The following is a 19,723-nucleotide window of genomic DNA, read 5'->3' on the forward strand; positions in this document are numbered from 1 at the left end:
CACAGCACAAGGAAATGTCTATTTTATATGTGTGTTTCCTACCAGCCACAGAAAAGTTGAAATTTTCTGATAAAGAGATCTCATCCTTATGGTTTGGCTTACATGTCCTGATAAAAATGAGATTGCAGTTTCACAGAGTTATTTCACAATGGCTGGTTTGTAAGTTAGATACAAAGTATGAAGCACTAAGGGACAGCGTCTGAGTGTTTCTACAACTGTCCTGCATCCTTGCAAAGAACTTCAGTCCTTCTGGTCTCTTTTTCACACTGTGCTCAGTCAGTGGCCGGTTGTACAAGAGAGGTGCTGGTCCAGTGCCTCTGTCCTGGATATGGAATGTTCCAAGGAAGTGCCTTGTCTTCTACAGGAGATGAACATGTGGGGGCAGAGAGTGATGAATTTATTGTGTCATCTTGGTTTCAAGCAAAAAGCCTGTTAAAATCATGCTAATGCTTGATCCAAAAAGGGTGTGGTTAGACATTGTTAGCCCTAGACCATCACTAATACTTGCCTTTCTCAGTGATTAAAGTCCCAGATTAAGACCTAAACCAGAAGTCTTCTGTATCTGTCTAGAAATGGTTTGCTTGCAATTCTTTTTATTTCCTTACAGCCCTTTTGTTGTTGTACTGGAAAATGAGATGCATCCCTTCCTCTTGTCTCTTCCATTTAAAACAGGAGTTGTTGCTCTTGTGCATATGTGTGACCATGCAGCTAAAGGAAGCAAAATTACACTGGAGAGGACTTCTCCTTGAAGGAACTGTGAGGTGAAGGACAGTGCCACTGAGTTCCAGATTACTAGTCTTACCTAGTGATTAGTTGCTGTTATCTCTGGAAAATTGAGATTAAGGATGTGGCTGCCATCTGAGTGGCTCTTTATTGCATTGCTGAGAAGAGAAGAAAATAAAATCATAGAAGTCAAGTTTCTAAACCTAAGAAAAGTGGACTGTCACATAGCAAAAACACTGCAGACATAAAAAAATGAGGTAATGAATAATGGTGGCAGAAATGTCTAATGTGCCTGAAAATGTAACGACTGGATAAACTGGACTGTCCTAATTTTTAGAGTTTCCTGAAGGCTTAACCTGTGAGGTGCCACCAGGTGGAGGTAAACAAATGGCAGAGTGAACAACTGGAGAAGTGAATTTCAGACATACAGGTTCTCCATAGGGTATGGTTTAATACAGGTGTGTTAGTCCATACAGAAATCCTACAAAATACTAGCAATAGGGGTTGAAGGATTGCTGCTGCAGGAACAGGGTGAGTGGGAGTAGGTGGATAAGCCTGTTCCTTACTTGAGAGACAATTGAGTCCAAACAGATGAAATTGGTGCAGATTAAAATTGTGTACTTTGGGATACTGCTGGTTGCATTTTCACTGAGTATTTTACGTGAACATTTTCTACTTGTTTGCATGCATGGCTCACTGTGGAGGTAGTCAGAACTTCACCAGTGTTTTCCATGAGTGGGTCCTGGGGAAGCAAGTGTGCCCATCTTACTGGCATTTAACAGCATGTTTTCATAGAGAAGGTAGTCAAAGAAGGAGCACTTTTTTTTTTTTTTTTTTTTTTTTTTTTTTTTTTTTTTTTTGAGAGTTTCCAATAAGTAAATAAAAAATCCACAGAGGGAAAGAAAGAGTTAATTTAGAGCGGGGAACTAATTTAGAGTAACTAATTTCTTCACCAGTAATGGGAGAGAGCCTGGACTGATGATGGAGCAGCCGCTGCACTGCTCCATCAAGGCAAGGCAAGGAACAGCAGCCATCCTGCTGTTGTTCTGGGAGATTGCTCTGCACTGTGACAGATAGAGCAAGTTATTTTAGAGTAAGTACTAAGCTTCAGTAATCTACAGCAGTGAGGCTCTAGGATAAGAATGTCCTAAGCAATTAGTGAGTCAGGCCTGTTAGTGCTGATCCAGGTCACACAGTTCAGTTCTGCAAAAAAATTTAATACCCAATAGCCCTGCTGCCACAAGTGCAGCAGCAATGCAGGAGAGCAGCTCTGCCTTAGCCTGTTAGAGCTGTCCCAAGGGTCAGTGGGAAGGGACAGGGAAGGTTTGCTCCTGGCAGAATCCTGCCTGTCCCCTGCTGAGCTGGGGCTGTGAGCTCTGCCTGTGGCGTTCCCCAGCACGCAGCAGCCACGCGGGCCCAGCCTGAGCCTCGCCGTTAGGTGGTGGTCTAGAACAACCAGAAGAAAATGCTGACAGAGCTGTTTAGAGCAGCACTAGGAACTTGGCTGCAACTCTTCAGGGTAACGGGGGCTATTTTTTCAGTAGGGATTAGGGAAAGCAAATACTTTAGCATTAAGTCTTTTTTCTTCCCCATCTTGAATTATTAGTGAGATGTGCCACATCCTCATATGCATCCTCACATCCTCCTGACACATGCAACATCAAAACCACCCACATCTTAAGTTCTGTTAAAACTTTATAGTCTTCTCTTCTTCTCCTGCTTTAACACATCTGCTGGAAGAATTACACCCTGAAGACACTGAAAGAGGGTGCAATGCTTTCCCAGTGTGGAGGTCTGCCAGATCTGGGATTATTATGGTGGTCAGGGACACTAGGAACAATTACCATTCCAGTTTGTAAATTTTGTATAAATCCAAATCCAGGTATTGCTTAGAAATGGTGTTTAGGAAGAAGCTAAAAATCGTAAAAGTGGTGCTTTGATGAAACTACCAAAGCCCTACGTTGCTGATTTTAGAGCTAGTTAGTGGGTTTTTTCCCTGCTTCTTAGTATAAACATTTTCAAGTACTTGGATAGAGAAGTTGTCCCTCCCAATCACATACCACTGATGTGTGACTTTCTGCCAGTAATAACAAGCAAGCAGTCTCCAATCTTGCTGGGGCCTGATTATAGCCATTTTTTAAAAAGGCATGTCCTCAAATCTAGACTAAGTGCAGATGAGAATGGTGTTTTCCTTAGGTTTTTTGGAGCTGTGATTGCAGAGGTTTTTGTGAGCTGTAGTTGCTCACCTTGTGGAGTCTGTGCTGTCAGGAGCTGGAGAGCACTGTCAGTGTTGCAGAACTTGTGGCTGTCACTGATTTTCTGCTAAAGGGCTGAAATTATTTAACACATGTAGACACACATTCTTCTTCTCTGGATTCCACTGTGATTCCCATTTTCCTAATGTCTATTCAAGCAATTCAGTCCTGTGTATTCCGTCCTACTCAGTGCTAACAGGCCCCCACTGATGACAGTGCTGGAGAGTAAACACAAATAATTCAGTACTATTCAGCCAGAGATGATGCTCTGTGTGTCAGGTGTTCATTTTAAATCCATCTCTCCCTTTGTTAGACCCTGCTGTAAAAGCAGCTCAGGATTTTTTATGGCAGAGTTGTCAGTGCTGTGACCAGCATTTTTTGGGTTCAGTAGAAGACACATTTGATGAGATGTGCGGTGTTCATAACAACACTCTTTCGTCAATTTTGTTGTTATCTCAGGTCTTCAGGGATTATCAGCCACTGGCATTGATAGATACAGATAAAATCCTTTTCACTGCAGTCTGTAGACTTCCTATCCTTTCCTCTGTGGTTTTTCCATGCATTGCCAGTGTAAATCAGCCTGCAGCTGTCAGAAATTTGTCTAGTTGATGTTTTCATGATAGTTTGAAGCAGGAACTGAAGGCAGACAAACCAGTTAGTAGGGGTGAGCACCATACATGTGCTGATGCTCTGGCACAAAGCTGCTATTCATGTTTCTTGCTTCTGGGCGATGTTACTTTAGGGATGTCCCAGTAATTCTTACAATACTTGGGTTTTAAGAAGTTCTAATTTTCAATATAATGTGGGGTTTTTTTTTTAACATGCTTGCCAAAAAAAAAAAAAAAAAAGCAAACCCATAATAAAGCAATATTGTATCAAAATGCAATAAAGTATCAAAAGCCCATAAACCCTTTTGGAAGTGCTGGACCCAAAACTAAAAAAGCACATTTTACTTACAGCAGCTCCCAGTAAGGAAAGCAGTAAATTAAAAGCCTGTGGCTAAAACAGAACAAACCCACAGATTTTACAGATTCTTTACAGGTCAAATGCCAGTGTAGAGAAAATCACTAATGTATCAGGATTTTGGCATCCCTTCTGACAGTAACCTGGAACTAACTTGATGCTCAGCCACTGTTCCTGTGAGCACTTTCTGCTTGTGGGTACCTGCTCAGCAAACCCTCACCATCCTTGAGGCACTTCCTTGAGACCACGGCCACCTTCAGCCTCAGACACATGGAGGGGCAGTAGTAACAATAGGTACAAATAATACAAAAGAAACTTCCACTGAATCCAGTCTTGGATAATGTTCCCATTTTCTTATTGCTTCCCAGCAAGGCACAGACTAATCCTGCTGTGCCCAGTTTGCCTGCCAGGCCAGCAGACAGAGACTGCCTTCAGGTTCCTGAAAAGCCCATAGCACACTCTGTACTGAGTGTTGTGGTTTAAGCCCCTCAGGCACCTCAGCCCACTAAGCCACTCACTGTCTCACCCCCTCTGGTGGGATGAGGGGGAAAACTGGAAAAAGTAAAAGTGAGAAAACTCTTGGATTGAGGTAAAGACAATTTAACAGGTTAAACAAAAGCTGCACACACAAGCAAAGGTAAGTAAACCCAAGAATTCATTTACCACTTCCCCATGGGCCAGCCAGCCACCTCCAGGACAGCAGGGCTACATCACACCCAACGGTGACTTGGGAAGACAAAAACCATCACTCAGAATGTTCCCCCTTCTTCCTCCTTCCCCCAGCTCTATACACTGAGCTTGACATTGTATGGCCTGGAATATCCCTTGGGTCAGGAGGGGTCAGCTGTCCCGGCTGTGTCCCCTCTCAGCTCCTGCTGCAGCCCCAGCCTCCTCCCTGGCAAGATTCTGCAAGAAGCAGAAAAGGCCTTGACACTGTGAGCCCCACTCAGCAATAACAGAAACATTCCCTGTTATCAGCATGTTCTCAGCACAATGCTGAAACAGCCCTGGACTGGTTACTGTGAAGAAAATTATCTCTACCCCAGCCAAAACCAGCACATTGAAGTCTCTAAAAGTTTCCTAGTGTGCCTTTGAGTGATCCATTTGTTCCCCTCAGGAATAACATGAATAGTGTGTGTCAGATTACTCATGGTCAGCTTTAATCAAGCTTTAAGATAAAGCAGTAGTTGCTTAGAATTTTAGGCTTGAAAAATGGTATAAAAGCTGACCAGGGAAAGCAGCAGCATGCATCATTAGAAGTCTATCTACAGCTCCTCTGGGGCTGTGTCTGTCTTGGCTGAGTTGGCATCATGAGCCAGTCCCATAGAAATCATTCTTGTACAGATTTGACCTGAAATCTTCCTGAATTTGCACCTTTCCTGGCTCTACTTCCTAAGCCTGACTGCTGATGTCCCTCAGAGCAGCCGTCATGGATGGACAGGCCAGGCCTCCCTTCTCACCTCCCTGCCCTTGCACTGAGACATCACCAGATAAAGCAGGTGACTTTATGTTTTCCCTCCTGCCTGTTGCTTTTCTTTGTCTTTTGTTTTTCTTAATGCAATCTTGCTTGATTTCAGCTTTATTTGTAATTGGAAGTAGCTTGCATACGGCTCTATAGATTGGCTGGGTGCACTAAATGAGGCAAGAAGGCAGAAGGACTAAGAAGACAGCTAAAATCACTTCTCTATGAGAATATTAGGGAAGAGAGTTGTGATCTCACAGTCCACAACAAACCAGTTTTTAGAGAGATTTCACTCCATACAGTCTAAGCCCATCATCACCACCACAGCAGATGGCAGGCACAGCTCAGGAGCAGCCACAGCAGGTCTGACTGTGCCTGTTGGGCCAACCCAGCCTGCAGTGATGGGACACAGGTTGGGATGGAGATCTGCACTCATTTCCTGAGAGTTTATTCGTGAATAAAAGTGCTTCTCTCCCAGGTACCCTCTAGGCTCTGGGGCAGTGTTTGACACTGGCTCAGCTGCTAGCAGAGCAAACAGCAGCCCAGTGGTCTGCACAGTGCAGCAGGTCCTGGTGCCCAGTGGCAGGACCAGAGGCACAAACTGAAACACAGGAGGCTCCCTCTGAACAGCAGGGAACACATTTCACTGAGGGTGACTAAGCATTGGCATAGGGTCTGTTTAAATTCTTATTTTTGTGAAATCAGCAGCTGTGCTGATTCCCAGCATGCAGCAGCATAACATAGCAGGATTTCATTCTGGATAGGTTCCAGACTAGCTGCTGGTTACTTTTCAAAAATCACTAATTCAGTCATGTACTATTATTTGTTAAGGCTTGAACATCTAACTAACTGTTGGTGAATCCAGGGCACTTTGTGGACAAATTAATATTATCCAGTTAGGATTGTCATGCACACCTGGTGCTGATCTGTAGCATTCAAAAATATGCTTTCATTTTCTGTAAGCAATTCTTACATAGCTAATGTAGCATAGAATTATTTTGTGCCACCAAAAAATGTGTGAGCTATATTAGAAAAGTAGAAGGAAATTATACCAAAGTGTTGCCTACATTGACATTATGCATGAATTTTGCTTGCCATATATGACCAATTTCTTTGAAAATTAGTGTCTACATCTGAAAAATAAACTATGTCTTGCAGTGAGTAAAGATTAAGGTTAAATTAATTACTGTGAAAGCAGCACTCAAAGCTAGCTTATTTAGCATATATTTATTCAGAAATCAGAGCTCTTACGATGTTTTTGTGGATTCTTTTTGTGTTTTTAAGTTCATCTTGGCTACAAACCCTCTCATAACAAACCTGTTTAAAAGTTAAATACGGTTTGAAGCCAGTGCAGAGTATAAATATACATTGCTGATATCAATCCTAAATTGTCTCATTTCAGAAAGGTCTTTACAACTTAAGGATTCCCTGTTTAAATTTTGCTAAACTGTGGGGGAGGAAGGTGATCCTGATCCAAGGTCAGTGGGAGTGGAGTCATGCTGAGGCAAAGGGACAGGAGCAGCTCTCTGTCAGAGGAACAAGCCCACGTCCCTGGGGAAGGGATTTTCCTGCATTTGCATTCACTAAATCCGAAGTCAGAAGGAGCTTTCAGAAGCAAAGGCTGATTTGTGGAAGGATCAGAGAATCCTGGCCTTGGCCTGGGAGCTCTTGTTGGTCATGGAGACAAGCTGTAACTTCTGAGGAGTGACAAACTGTGCTAGATTGCAGCTCCTTCCTAACTCTGCAACTCACCTTCCAAATCAAATCCCTTCATGTTGGGATATCTCAGCATACAGAGCAAGGAGCCATGGTTGCCTTTGGAGAGTGTGCTCACAGCCTGGCTTCCAGAGGTTCTGGAGGCATCTCCCTTGCAGCCCGTGTCCTCCCCTCTGAGCATGGAGGTTGCACATCCAGTTATGTTGTTTATAAACAAATAAAACAGGCAACTGCCACCCTTTCTCTGCTTTTTAATATTGCGATTGGTCTATGCAGAACATGCAGCTTGCATAAATAAAGAACTGGACTGAAGTAAATGAGATGTGTAAATGGCAGGCAGGATCTCCTGAGCTTCAGCTGAAGGTGTCACAAGATTTCCCTTTGTATGGTAGATTAGTTCCTCACCTTTGCTACATCTTCCAGTGAAATGAACGCAGGGGTACTGCTCACATGAGAACAACAACTGATGTTAAAACCTGGAAACTGGTGTCAAAACTTAGGAAGTGCTCTGGGTTCAAGCACTAAAGATCTTACAGATTTCACTATGTGGGTACACTGACATGAAGTCAGTTTTGATTTGCAAGAGTGAATTATACTGTAAAAGTGGAGTAGCAGTGAGATAGAAAATACTTTAATTGAAGCCATCCTCTCAGGAACACCAAGCCCTTGGCTGGCCTTGGCAGCTGTCATCCCCCTGTGTCTCAGTGCACAATCACTACATAAGCAATGGAGAAACCTCATCATTTTGAACTTGAGGATGAAAGCAATCCTTATTTACAGTTACACCCAGTGACCATTGTGCACAGGAAGTGTGTGATTATAAAAATACAGTTAGGACAAGTCTTACAAGTCTTCCCTACCTGACTATAGAAAGACAAATACTGCCTTTGTTGGATTAGGTAAACTGCTGAAATGCCCCTGCAGTGAAGCAGAACAGACCATGGCTTTGTAAAGTTTGTGCAGAGCTGCTGCTTCTGGGGGCAGAGTCAGGGTTTTGGGGGGTCTGAAGAGCCTCTTTAGATTCTCGTAAAGCATGGAATCTCAGAGAAGACTTTTCCTCTCAGTCAGGGCACTTTCACCTGTAACATCTGTTTTTACACCAAATAGATTTGACAAGCAATATCTTATAGGATAAAAAAATGTGTTCTGTTAGCAGCCATAATTGCTGGAGCCACAGGGCTTGGTTTGCCCAAGCAAACATACCTTATTCCCTGTCACACTCCTGGGTACTCCCAAGAGAAGCCACACCAGGCTGACAGATGTGACACATAGCCCATGGAAGCCAGTGCTGGAGGCCAGGCTGGCTGCCCTGGCACTTCTCTCTTGACCCTATATTTCCATGGTGCCTGTCTGAACATCCCCTCCCCATCCTGTTCCCTCTGCCCCTCCCCTGCCGGTGCTGCCGGTGGCAATGGGTGGCTCAGGCACTGCTCCACCCGCATGGCCGTGGAAGGACAGGGGCTGGGGGCAGGAACCTACAAGCACAAGGTAAGGGTGAAGAGGACGTGGCCTGAGCCTCTGCAATGCCTGCATCACAGCTGGATGTTCAGCTGCAGCCTGAGTTTAAGGGCAGGTGATCCATCCCACGAGCAGCAGCTACTGGTAAGCAGCATTCCTTCTCTCCGCTGAGCACAGGGGTCTGTCTTTGCACTGACAGCATCTCACACCAAATTTTGAAGCCTTGAGGCTACATTGCAGCAGACAGCTGGGAATTCAGAGCACAAAGTACTCACTTCTTCTGTATGAAAACATTCTTGCAGCCAGCAAAAGGACAGCTCTGCATAAGACAAAAGTAGATCCATCTTGGGAGGCAGAACAGTATTTAATCATCAAAACTAGTGCAAAAGGTATAATTTCAGAGCTTTTCAATCAATCTGACAGGCATTTAAGGAAAGGGCTGCAGTGAACTCCCCCGTTTCTGGCCAGCACTTTTGTAGTGCATTTGGATTTTCTAGTCCCTCCTGCAAAGGCAACACAGAGTTCTGCAATTCTTTTAAGTAGCATCAAGGACATTGTGTTCCAGTTCCGCATCCCTGATGTATCAATTAACTTGAGAGACTTGGAACTCTTACCTTGAAGCTGTGCACATAATGTTGACATTAAAAAAGAAAATGCTGCCAACATTTGTTGAAGTGCCAAAAAGAAAGTGCTCTGTTCAGGCTCACACCAACCACTCATTGTTCCCATCCTATCTCACAGGATAATCAGAAAGTGCCTGGGCTATTCTCCACCCTTTCCTCATTTTCTCTGCAGGGAAGCATGAGATCAGCAACTTTCTCCTTTTGTTAATTTTTGTCCTTTGCATGACCATTTGTTTTGATTTATTAGAATTTATTTTCTTAAATATATATAAAAAATCATGGGTATAATGGGTATAATGCAGGGATTCCTGCAGCCCTGGGAAGCTGTCTCTGGAGATCCCCTGTAGCCAAGTTGACTCCCCAGAATTGTTCAGAGCACTTGAATGTTGGGTTTCTGCTCCAAATTTTGCTACAGAAATTTCCTCCTGGCTGTAGAGGCAGCACAGGGAGATTAACTTGTCTGGGCTAAAGAAAGCCTTGGTGAAACAAGGCACCACTGTAGTGATTAGCATTAGTGATTTGTAATTGCTAATTTGGTATTCCAGTATTTAGTGATGTCTCCGGAAACAGGAGGTGTTAGTGATATAGAAATATTTCCAAACAGCTTCCAGCCAGCCAGTAAACATAGACACAAGTCTATTAGTGCCAGGAAATAAATTCCCAGCTCCTAACATGTAAATATAAGAATCAAACATAGCAACCAAAATCAAGAAATCTGCAAGATTTAGGAGATATTTTAGCAAAATAGGAAGCACACTTTGCATAATTATGCCATTAATTGCTGCAACTAGTAGGACTGTTACTTCTTTTAAAGAGTTTGGTCACCATGCCAAGACAATTTATTTTAATCTAATGTAATCAGGAATTACATCTGTACATTACAAACCCATGAGGCCTAGCCATAAAGAAAATAACCCTTGTTGGTGTAGAATTATTTTTGGTAAAACTTCCTGTACTTTACTCATATAAACTCTGAGTCTCTGTTATCAGTCCCTTCCTTTCCCAGCTGTATAGCAAATGCCTTACACTAAATGGGATAAGAGTTTGTGGCCACAAGCTATTTCACACTGTTCAAGGCGAGGCAGGACAACAAGAAAAGTGCCTGAAGTGAGGCCTGGGTAGCCACTCTTCTGGCAGCACAATGTGTACTTTTAACTACTGGCAGAATAACAAAATTAAAGAACTTGAGGTCAAATCAATCCCCACCATAAATACCAGGCATTGACCTTAACAACACTTCTTTGGTACATCTAATAGCAAAATTACACAGAAGGTGATATTTCCATTATGATTCATTTTCTCAGTCTCAGAGGTACCTATCATTGCTACCCTGTATTGCTTAGTTCCATGGATTCCCATTATTTTTTATATAACTTCCAACCATTTTCTGGTGTTATTTTTCTTATTCTGTCAAAATTGCAAAGGAATATAGCCAGCATATGCAGGGTAGTCTCAAGAGATTGTCAAAACTGACAAATTTCCAGCTGTTGATCTTTTCATCTCTGCCAGATTCTGCTGTAGAGTTGCCTTTCATTTTCCCCATCTAATGCTTCTTCCTTCCCTCTCTGTGAGACAGCCACTCTCCTCATGAGGATTCCAGCAGAAAGGGAAGCAAGGCAAGCTTTCCATGCTCTGGGTGCGGCCACGGTTCCTGTGATGAGCAGGGAAGTTGTGTTCTCCACAGCAGTGCCCAGGGCTCTGTGGGTTTAGTGGATTTCATTTGCATGCCATGAGGGATTACTCTAATCTTCAGGTACACGAAACAGAGGTAAATCACCTTTTAATCCATATTTAGCAAAAGCCTTTCAACACACCTTTGAAGTGCAGCTGACTGTCTTTAGCATTTGAGTACCAAATGCTATTGTGGATAAAGGATAGAAGTTCTGGAGTTCTGGGAACACTGGAGTTTAGAGCCGAGGCATTCTGCATGGAACTGATTTCTGTCTGTATGTTACTGTCCTGAGCTAGGGATGGTTCACAGTGCTGCAGATCAGCCCAGCCTAAGCATAGACACAGCTCTAAATTAAAACAGTTTATTAAAAAAGAAAAAAAAAAGAAAAAGGGAGAATGAGAAGGAAAAAAAACAAAAAGCAAGCAAAAAGCAAGGTGGGAGCAGGAGTCTGAAAGTAAAATGAGTTTCAAGCCAGAGAGGCTGAGGAGAGTCACACAGACATCCATCACCACCAGCCTGGCCTCAGCAGCAGGTAAAAGGGAAAAAATAGGGGTTAGCACCCACATCCCCCTCTGGCTGAAGCCAGGGGATGAGCATGATTGCTGGCAGCACTATGGGAATATCAGCTCACACAGATGTGCAGGGTGGTGCTGAGGATTTCTGCTCTGGAGCAGCCCACAATTAACATGGCACAAGGGATGGTGCTTCCTGACACAGCTCTCCTGACTCCTGCTGCACCTCCTTGCCTAAAGATGCAAATTTTTAGCATCTTTATGCTCCTCCTTTTGCCTCTTATGGTGCAAGCAGGAATGGGTTTCTACACCTGAAAAACAGCTGATGTGAAATGGCTCACTGTGACTCTCTAGCAAAGGGGCTGCATTGTACAATAAATTGAAGTAGTTAAGAAAAATGAGTATGACTTAAACACTTCAGAGCTACACACATATAAATAATATAAATTAATAATAGCAACATAAAAATGTTTCAAATTGGGCTGTACTTTTTTCCTGTATTCAGAAGTTAAGAGCTTCTTGTAATTCTTAGTAATATCTGCAGTGCACTTTGGAGGGAAAAAAAAAAAACAACCTTTTCTGACCTACCTTTCCCCTTCAGCTGTCATAGTCTTCAAGCCCCCTGGAATTGTAAATGTTCTTAGTCCTGAAAACTGCTTTTAATTTGCCTCATCTCTTACTGTGTTGTGCTTGAATCACAGCTGAATGATTGGTCTCAGGACAGAGCATGAAAAACAGAATCCTAGGGAAAGTAAATTAATGCATCTGCTACTGCAAGTACAGTCCACTAATGAAATTATGGACTAGAAGCTCATGTAAGTCCTTGTAGCTACTCTTAATAAACAACATAAATGGTCATTGAGAACAAGGCATAATTCAGCTTTTTATTCAGCTGAGTCTGTATCTTTGAACAAATCACTTCCAAAACTAATTCTTTTGACTGCTAAAGTGAAAGATAACTGAAAAAGCATTCAGAAAACAAGATATATTTTAACTGTCAGATTGGGAAGACAATATTTCATATTTCAAGCTTAGTGGGACATATATTGTTCTGATAGAAATCCACAGTTTTTACATTAATTGGGTGAACTTGGGTGAACTTGAACCCAGAAACTAGATATTTCTGTACAAGTTATATAAATAATAATGAAAAAAGTTTAAATGTAATATTAATATTAAATCTATTTTTAAATTATTAAATTAAAAAAGGAAAGTGTACAACACTAAAGATAAAATAATTTCTGAACTATTTTAACAGCAAGTGTGCTTTGCTTGGATGAAGGTTATATCTGTTATGCATCTGACAGTGACATACTGACCTGGCTGCAGGGCTTGTTTTCATTTAAGGAGAAGCTGAGAAGGTCTCTTCAGTGGGTGACCATAGACCCCACTGAAAAACTCAGGGTCCCTTTTATTCTCCCTTAAACCCCATAGGTTTAGGAAATGCCACATTCCCTAGGTCCCAGTGGATAAGTTCCAGCTGAGCAGGGAGCAGCCCTGGTACCACCAGAAAGAGAAGGAAGGATTAACTCAGGGGCACAGCAGTTCAGGTTCAGGCTGCAGTGGGTGCAGAGAAATCTAAACAACTTGGAGGCAAAAGAGAATTTCTCCACCACTAAATCAAAACCACTCTGGCCACTGTCCCCAAAGCCAATTCCCTGTACTTCTCCAGTGCAATGTGGTTTTACTGGAACTTCTAATGTGAGTGCTAGCACCAATGTATGTGAGGAGCAGACCCTTGAAACTGTGGTTGTAAATAATTTTGGCAAGATTTCAAAGTGAATTTCACTGGATGTGTGATCTAAAATCTTAACAGTCTGGCCCTGGCTGATGTGCTGGAAGTGAACAACTATTTTTAAGTAAAATTAATGCTGTGCAGGACATGAACACAAGGCCCAGGAGCCAGAAGAAAATTTGCTGCCCAAGAAAGTGTTTAGTCTCCATAAAAGCCTGAGATGATGGCATACACACAAAAGGACCAGGATCATGGCTTTTTGGCAATAGAAACTGGTTCATTAGGTTACCACCAGACACCAAAAACCAGCCAAATACCAGCTTTGCAACATAAACTATCATGGTCCAGTTTCTTGATAGTGTGTTAGAAATCATGCTTTCCAAATTGGCCTTCTGGTTTAGTAAGTTTCTGGGATAAAAGAGTTTTTATCATCAAAGAATTCAAGTTGAATAAAAAGAGAGAATTTGTTTAATGTGTTTGATTACATAATTGTAATCAAACACATTAAACAAATTTCCATGGATAAAATGGGATCAAATCACCTGAATAAATGCACTTCTATGTTCAATAGTATTCTCTAAGAACAAAGATGGCATCATCTTAAGAGCAATATTAGTTTTGAGATATGTGTATTTTTGAGATATGTATTTCATAAAGCTTGAAAGTTTTCATTCTGTTTATAATTGCATGGCTCAGTGTGATAAACCTTTCTCTCAAAGTATGTTTGTGCACAGAGGCAGGAAGCCAGCCACATCAAAAATCTGGACAGAGATAGTATAGCACAGATAAATCTGAAGTCTGGCATCTGCTGGGAGTTCAGAGCTTGTTTAATTCTCTGATAGTTTGTGGTTCACTGATGTCATCAGGAGAACAGGCATAACTTTCAGCTTCAAAAAATGCCTGATTTAAAGTTCAAAGCATATGGCAATAGCTGTTGCTTTAGCCCAGGCGACTGCCACATGAGTGTGGAATCTGAGTGTGTTGGAATGAGTTGGAATCTGTGGTGTGTTTTAGTATTTTGTCAGCAATATGACCAAAATGAAAAATTTCAGAAGAAAAACCTTCTGAGTTTTGGGTGATTTAACATTTTGCTCCACAGATAATCAGTATCATTTGTATCTTAGAAAGTAAGGCTCAGGAGGGGTAACGAAGTGTGTCCACCAAGAAATCATCTATTCCATTCTTCATTTCCATAACCATCCTCCTTATTTGTAAGAGCTGTCAGCAGCAAATGCCTCTGCACGTTCATGTGGGTGTGCACCAGCTCAGCCTTGGTGGCCAGGATAATCACTGTCCCTTGGGGTCACGGCTGGCCAGAGGGCAGGGTCCTTCCTGCAGAAGGCTTGTGTCACTCTCTGTGGGTAGGAAAGAGGGCTGGGGGGAGAAGATTGCCCAGGAAGAGGAGATGGATGTGGGTAAACACTGAACAAACCTGGAGAATGAAAATTAGCAGCCTCCTTTGCAGTTTCCTTGGCGCCGGCAGTTCCTGCGGGAGCGCAGCCCTTGGCAGCCCGGCTTGCCTTGGTGCTTTGGAGGAACGCCTGACTCTGGCTGCAGACAGCAGTCAGATGCCATCAGCCAAACCCACTTTCAGCCTTTTTTATAGCTCATATTTCCAACTGTTTGTCCTTGTTTCTCTCCTGGTGTATGGCTCACAGATCTGCCCTCCCGAGCTGCTCACCAACTGCTGACTTTTCTCCTGCTGTTCCTTTAGATTTGGCCACTGCCCCTGGCTGTCTTTTGGCCTTGTGCTTTACCTTATTGTTTCTCTTAATACAGACAACATTGATATAGTTAAGTTGTCTGGTTCAGAAGAATCAAAGGCATTGCAGGAGTGTAACAAGGGCTTGCCCTGAGGGCATTTGTCTGCTTGCAGCACAGGCCAGAGCTCATCAAAGGACACCTTTTAGCTCTTTGGTAGTAGAGCTTTGCACAGTTTGTCTCAAGTCAGGTCCTGACAGACATGGATCAACATAATCATTAAACCAATCACCACAAATGCAAGTAATTTGGACCTCTGTAAGCATACATGTGAGGTTTGGTGATACAATCTCAGTCCTGAAGAAGAAATGTAAATGTGCTTCAGTGCTCTGCATTGAAGATTCAGCTTTAAACAGAGCCAACAAAGACATACCAGCTCCCTTTCATTGGGAAATTACATTTTCATTTCCCACCTCAGATTTAGCAGTAGTAAAGTAATCTGCACCTTTGCATCAGGCAGATGTAGGAAAGAAGAATTGTTTTATGTAAGTAAAGGCACCAAAAAGATGGGTTAGATGATACACTGAATCCAGCTATGTAATTATCTCCTTGCTGATGATCTCAAAAAAACCTTTCCTCAGACTAAGTCAAGTGATGACAAACATTATTTCTCAGGGATTTACTACTTTCTTTCATTCCCTGTAAATCAAGGTGACAAGATAATTATATGGAACACTCTATAGAGAGGAAGTTGTAGATTCAGCAGAGATCCACAGAAAGAGGCACGCAACAAGGCAAAGCAGCAGGGAAGATAACATGCACAAAATTTCTACTGAATATTGACATGCCAGAAAACCAAATAACCTAATTGGAATTAGGACCAACTTTGCATAAAATACAATGCTGAAATTATAGCAAGAACAGGAGAAATCTTGCTGACACTTGGCAACTGACACTGTTACCTGTGATGATCCCAGGGTAGACCTGAAAGAACTCTCAGCAGCAAGAACAAGTTGGTTGAAGGTGTTGAATGTCTTCATACACTGCCTTTTCTAATAGGATTCTATGTTTAACCTGGAAGTTTCAGGGAGACATCTCATAGTCAATCTTTCTATAATACATGCAGCTCTGCCAGATCAGCTGAACAAACAACTTTCAGTGATGAGATTATTTGTATAAAAACACCATTAAAATTGCACTCACTGAAATATGGAAACCTGTCAAGGCTTTGTGCCTTTTTAGATACTTACTGTTTCAATAGAAAAAAAATTATGTGATATCTGGCCTCCCTTTCAGTTGCTATGGAGTTTTGTGGATACTGGGAAAATTTACCTTTCACTTATGCTCAGTCTAATAGACATTATAATGAAAATATTTTGATTGAATGAGATACAGAAGATATTCCAGCTGGTGACTTTTCATCTTGTCAGGAATATTAAGCCAGTTCCCTGAAATAAATTGCTAGTTCAATTCCATGTGTCTGCTGGGGTTAAACAGCCTCTTACTGTAGGATGGAAAAAGACAGATTCAGCAGCAACCACAGAAACCTGGCCCAAAATAATTTGGCAGAGATTAGGCCTTGGGTTGGCGCAGTGCCTGGGAGCGAATTACATCCATGCCACTGGACTTGGTGGCCTTTCTCATATGGTCATTACTATATGCTCCTACAGTGACTTAGCATCTACCTCCATTTAGGTACTTATTTCCTCAAATATCTTCAAAACACCCATACCATAACTATCAGAAGATTTCTAGTGATTATGTGCTTGATATCCAGAAGTCTCATCTCTCTAACCTAGTTTGGCTTTTATTCCTCTCTTTGATAGTCATTTTGGATACATTTTGCTGTTCTCTGTCCTTCCCACTACATTTCCTGGTGCAAATTTCTATCAATTCACTGTGAACATGGCTTTTTGGCCAGCTCTCAGGCTTGAGATTCAGTGAAAGTACAGCAAAGAGAATTCTAGTCAGAAAAGCACAGAGATGAGGGGAAAGAATAACCAGAACAGAAGTCTGACTTTCTGCCAGGAGACTGACTTTGCACTGGCTGGCAGTGGAGCTGCACTGTCTGAGAGCAGCTATCTCTGTGGGAAGAAAAGGATTTGCCATCATCAGGGATGTGCAGCAGGCCTTCCTGGGTCCCCATTCCCTGTGTAGGGAACATCACAAGGGATATTAGGACACTTCAAAGACAGGAGGTGTCTCACCAGTCACAGCCAGCACTAAATTGCCTTGTTTTCAGTACTGGTGAAGCATCACAAGTACCTTTTTTTTTAGTTGCATCTAGAAGGTTTTTATTCAGGATATGGCAAATGGGATCATTGTGACCTCAGCTCAGCTCCATCTGCTGATAGAGACTTTATTTTTGAACATAAGTCACAATGACTTTAAATAGTTGAGACTGAAAACCTCCAGGATGATTCCTGCAATGAAAATCATAATACTTCCCATAGCATCCTGCTCTGGGGCAATGTGTAGAAGAAAGTTGAAAACCTGAGCTCAGCCTGCAGGTAGGGAAAGGCTGTGCATGGAAACTCAGCTGCTGTCTGCAATGCAGGGCAAGTTCCTGAGCTGGCCCTGGCTTGGCTGGCCAGGACCCCACTGTTTCTCAGAAGGCAGATTTGTCCTGGCACAGCAGCTGCTCTGTGCTCTGGTGTGAGACACAGAGCAGTGTCAAGATCCTGAGGGCATGTGCTCAGGGGAGAGAAAAGCAGAGAGGGGAGGCAAGGCAGCACAGAGGTGCAAAGCTTACAGGAACCAGACCAAGGGTCTCTAAATTTGCCTCCTGCTTTAGTTAACTTAGAATCAACATCTTACATTTTTGAAGGATAGATCTGACCACGTACTTCTACTTCCTTAGGCTGGACTCAAGTTAGTAAAAAAATTATGACTAGCTGAAAACCAATAAAACCCACACACATTGTGCTGTACTTTTGGCTCTGAGCCAGTGGGGTGTACATTCAGCAGTTTTTTCAAGGACTTGAGATATGCTTCTTAGCAAGAAAATCCCTGAAAGTGAAAATTCCCACACAACGGTCAGACTGCAGGAATGATGGATAGGATGAAAAAAACCTGATGTTGCAAATCTTGTTGCGGAGTGGAGGCAGCTGAGAACACTCAACTGCAGGAACACAGGACTTGTCAAGTCTGGATTATTTTGCTTATTTGTGCTATGGACAAGGACCACTACAGACAATGTCTATCCTGTCTCCCTCTGCACACAATATAACATGACCACTGTCACAAGTCTATAATGGTGGCTTTCTGTGCCAGTTTATAGGCAGGTTTCTTGAAAGACAGCTGGTTTTGGCTTTTGAACAACAGCCAGCTCTCATTGAAAGCACTGTACAAAGTTTTCTAGCAGCTTAGGAGTTGCCTGTCCTGTTCCCAATGCACGTTGCCCTGCTACTGATGGCAGAGCACATGGGTGGTATAACTAAGTTTCAGCAGGAAAAGACTGAAGGGCCATGGACATCAAATTCACATCCCACCCTTGGAAATTATTTCTGCCTAGTGAAGCTGGAAATAATAGTTGTGAAGTGCATTGACAAAGAAGGCTTCACAGATACTCCCCATATTAAGCATTTCAGTGGAGGAACCCTCATTCTGTAAGAGTCACTCATGCCCTGAGCAGCTTTTTCAATGAGGAACTCCCACTGAAATTGCTGAAGAGATAAAAACAGCCTTAGGTAAGGCAAGGGATATATTTCATTGGAAGTAATCCTAGATACATTGAAATTACTTGCAAATTTTGTTTTATTTCAACAGGATGAGACCTTGGCTACTTTTGATGTAGTGGAGAAGAACTCCATAGGATGGCAAGTAAATTTAGTACATTTAGTACATTTAGTACATTTAGTACATTTTCATATGTGTTAGTGCAGGAATTCCAAGCAAGGCATCTCTCCTAACATGCATGTAATGAAGCACAGTTACTGTTCTGCTGTTCCCAGCCTCTTTAAAGACACAAGTTAGGCAGAAATCAGCTGCTATCTGATCTCACATACTATCTTGGATGCCCAAGTTGTATTACATGGCCAAGGAACTCACGAGCAATTATAAATTAATTAACACAGACACAATGCAACACTAAGAAAATGGGGTATATGTCAGTCTAAAAATATCTTAATGCTAAATTTCAAAAATCCCAGGTGACTCTCCACAGTTACACATCTGGAAAGTTCTGGTTTTGCTCTCTCCAGTGACATTTCACAAAGCTTGGTCAGCTCACAGCTGACAGCTGAAAGCTGTCCTTGGTCTAGTTGCTTTTCCTAAGCAGATGTCCTTAACTACACCATGATTTCTGAAGCCAGCAGGCCTCTGTACAAGAATCAGCAACTCTCTTCTCATCCTCAACAGCAGAACCGAGCCAAAGCAAGAAAGAATGAAAGAAAGAAGGAAAGAAAACACCTCATTTCTGATAAATCAAATAGACTAATCAAATATAGTCAGGAAAGGCCCTGCAGAAATGTATTTATAATACATGGGATGTCAAACAAATCAGTGACAGAGGGAGAATGACTTGAGCAAGTTAAGTGTCCAAATAATCCATCAGGCTTTGAGTTGGCAAGAATGCTACAGGACCAGATGTAGGCTGTGAATCAGCAGCTCTGGAATGCCAGCACAGAAAGAATGGCAAGAGTGATCCAAGGGGAGACAGAGGCATGCAGAAACTGCTCCAAGACCATTTTAGCAAAGCACATGTTTCTAACATACATTTATGTCCCTATGATGGCAAAGTAATGGCTGAAATGCTTACTAGCTTAGTTCCTCAAAGCATTAATTGAGGTCAAAAAGACTTTCTAATGTCTTGAACAAATGAAATCTACTGCAGACCAGGCACTAAGACAAAATTTAAAATTTTAAATTAAAAAACATACTTTAGAAAGGCCTAATTGCTGGC

The 19,723-nt window shown here is 42.3% G+C and overlaps 1 protein-coding gene across 8 annotated transcripts in view; it reads left to right on the top strand.

The window, feature by feature from the left end:
• EPC1 (enhancer of polycomb homolog 1) overlaps positions 1-545 on the top strand; it is a 65,725-nt gene extending 65,180 nt beyond the window's left edge. For all 8 annotated transcript variants that reach the window (XM_054000972.1, XM_054000940.1, XM_054000955.1 and 5 more), the window contains one exon: positions 1-545. This exon is cut by the window's left edge and continues 1,622 nt beyond it. The gene's annotated coding sequence lies outside the window, so the exon portion shown is untranslated.
• Positions 546-19,723: the final 19,178 nt, after the last annotated feature.

The sequence above is a fragment of the Vidua macroura genome, chromosome 1 (assembly GCF_024509145.1).
Source record: "Vidua macroura isolate BioBank_ID:100142 chromosome 1, ASM2450914v1, whole genome shotgun sequence".
Lineage (NCBI taxonomy): Eukaryota > Metazoa > Chordata > Aves > Passeriformes > Viduidae > Vidua > Vidua macroura.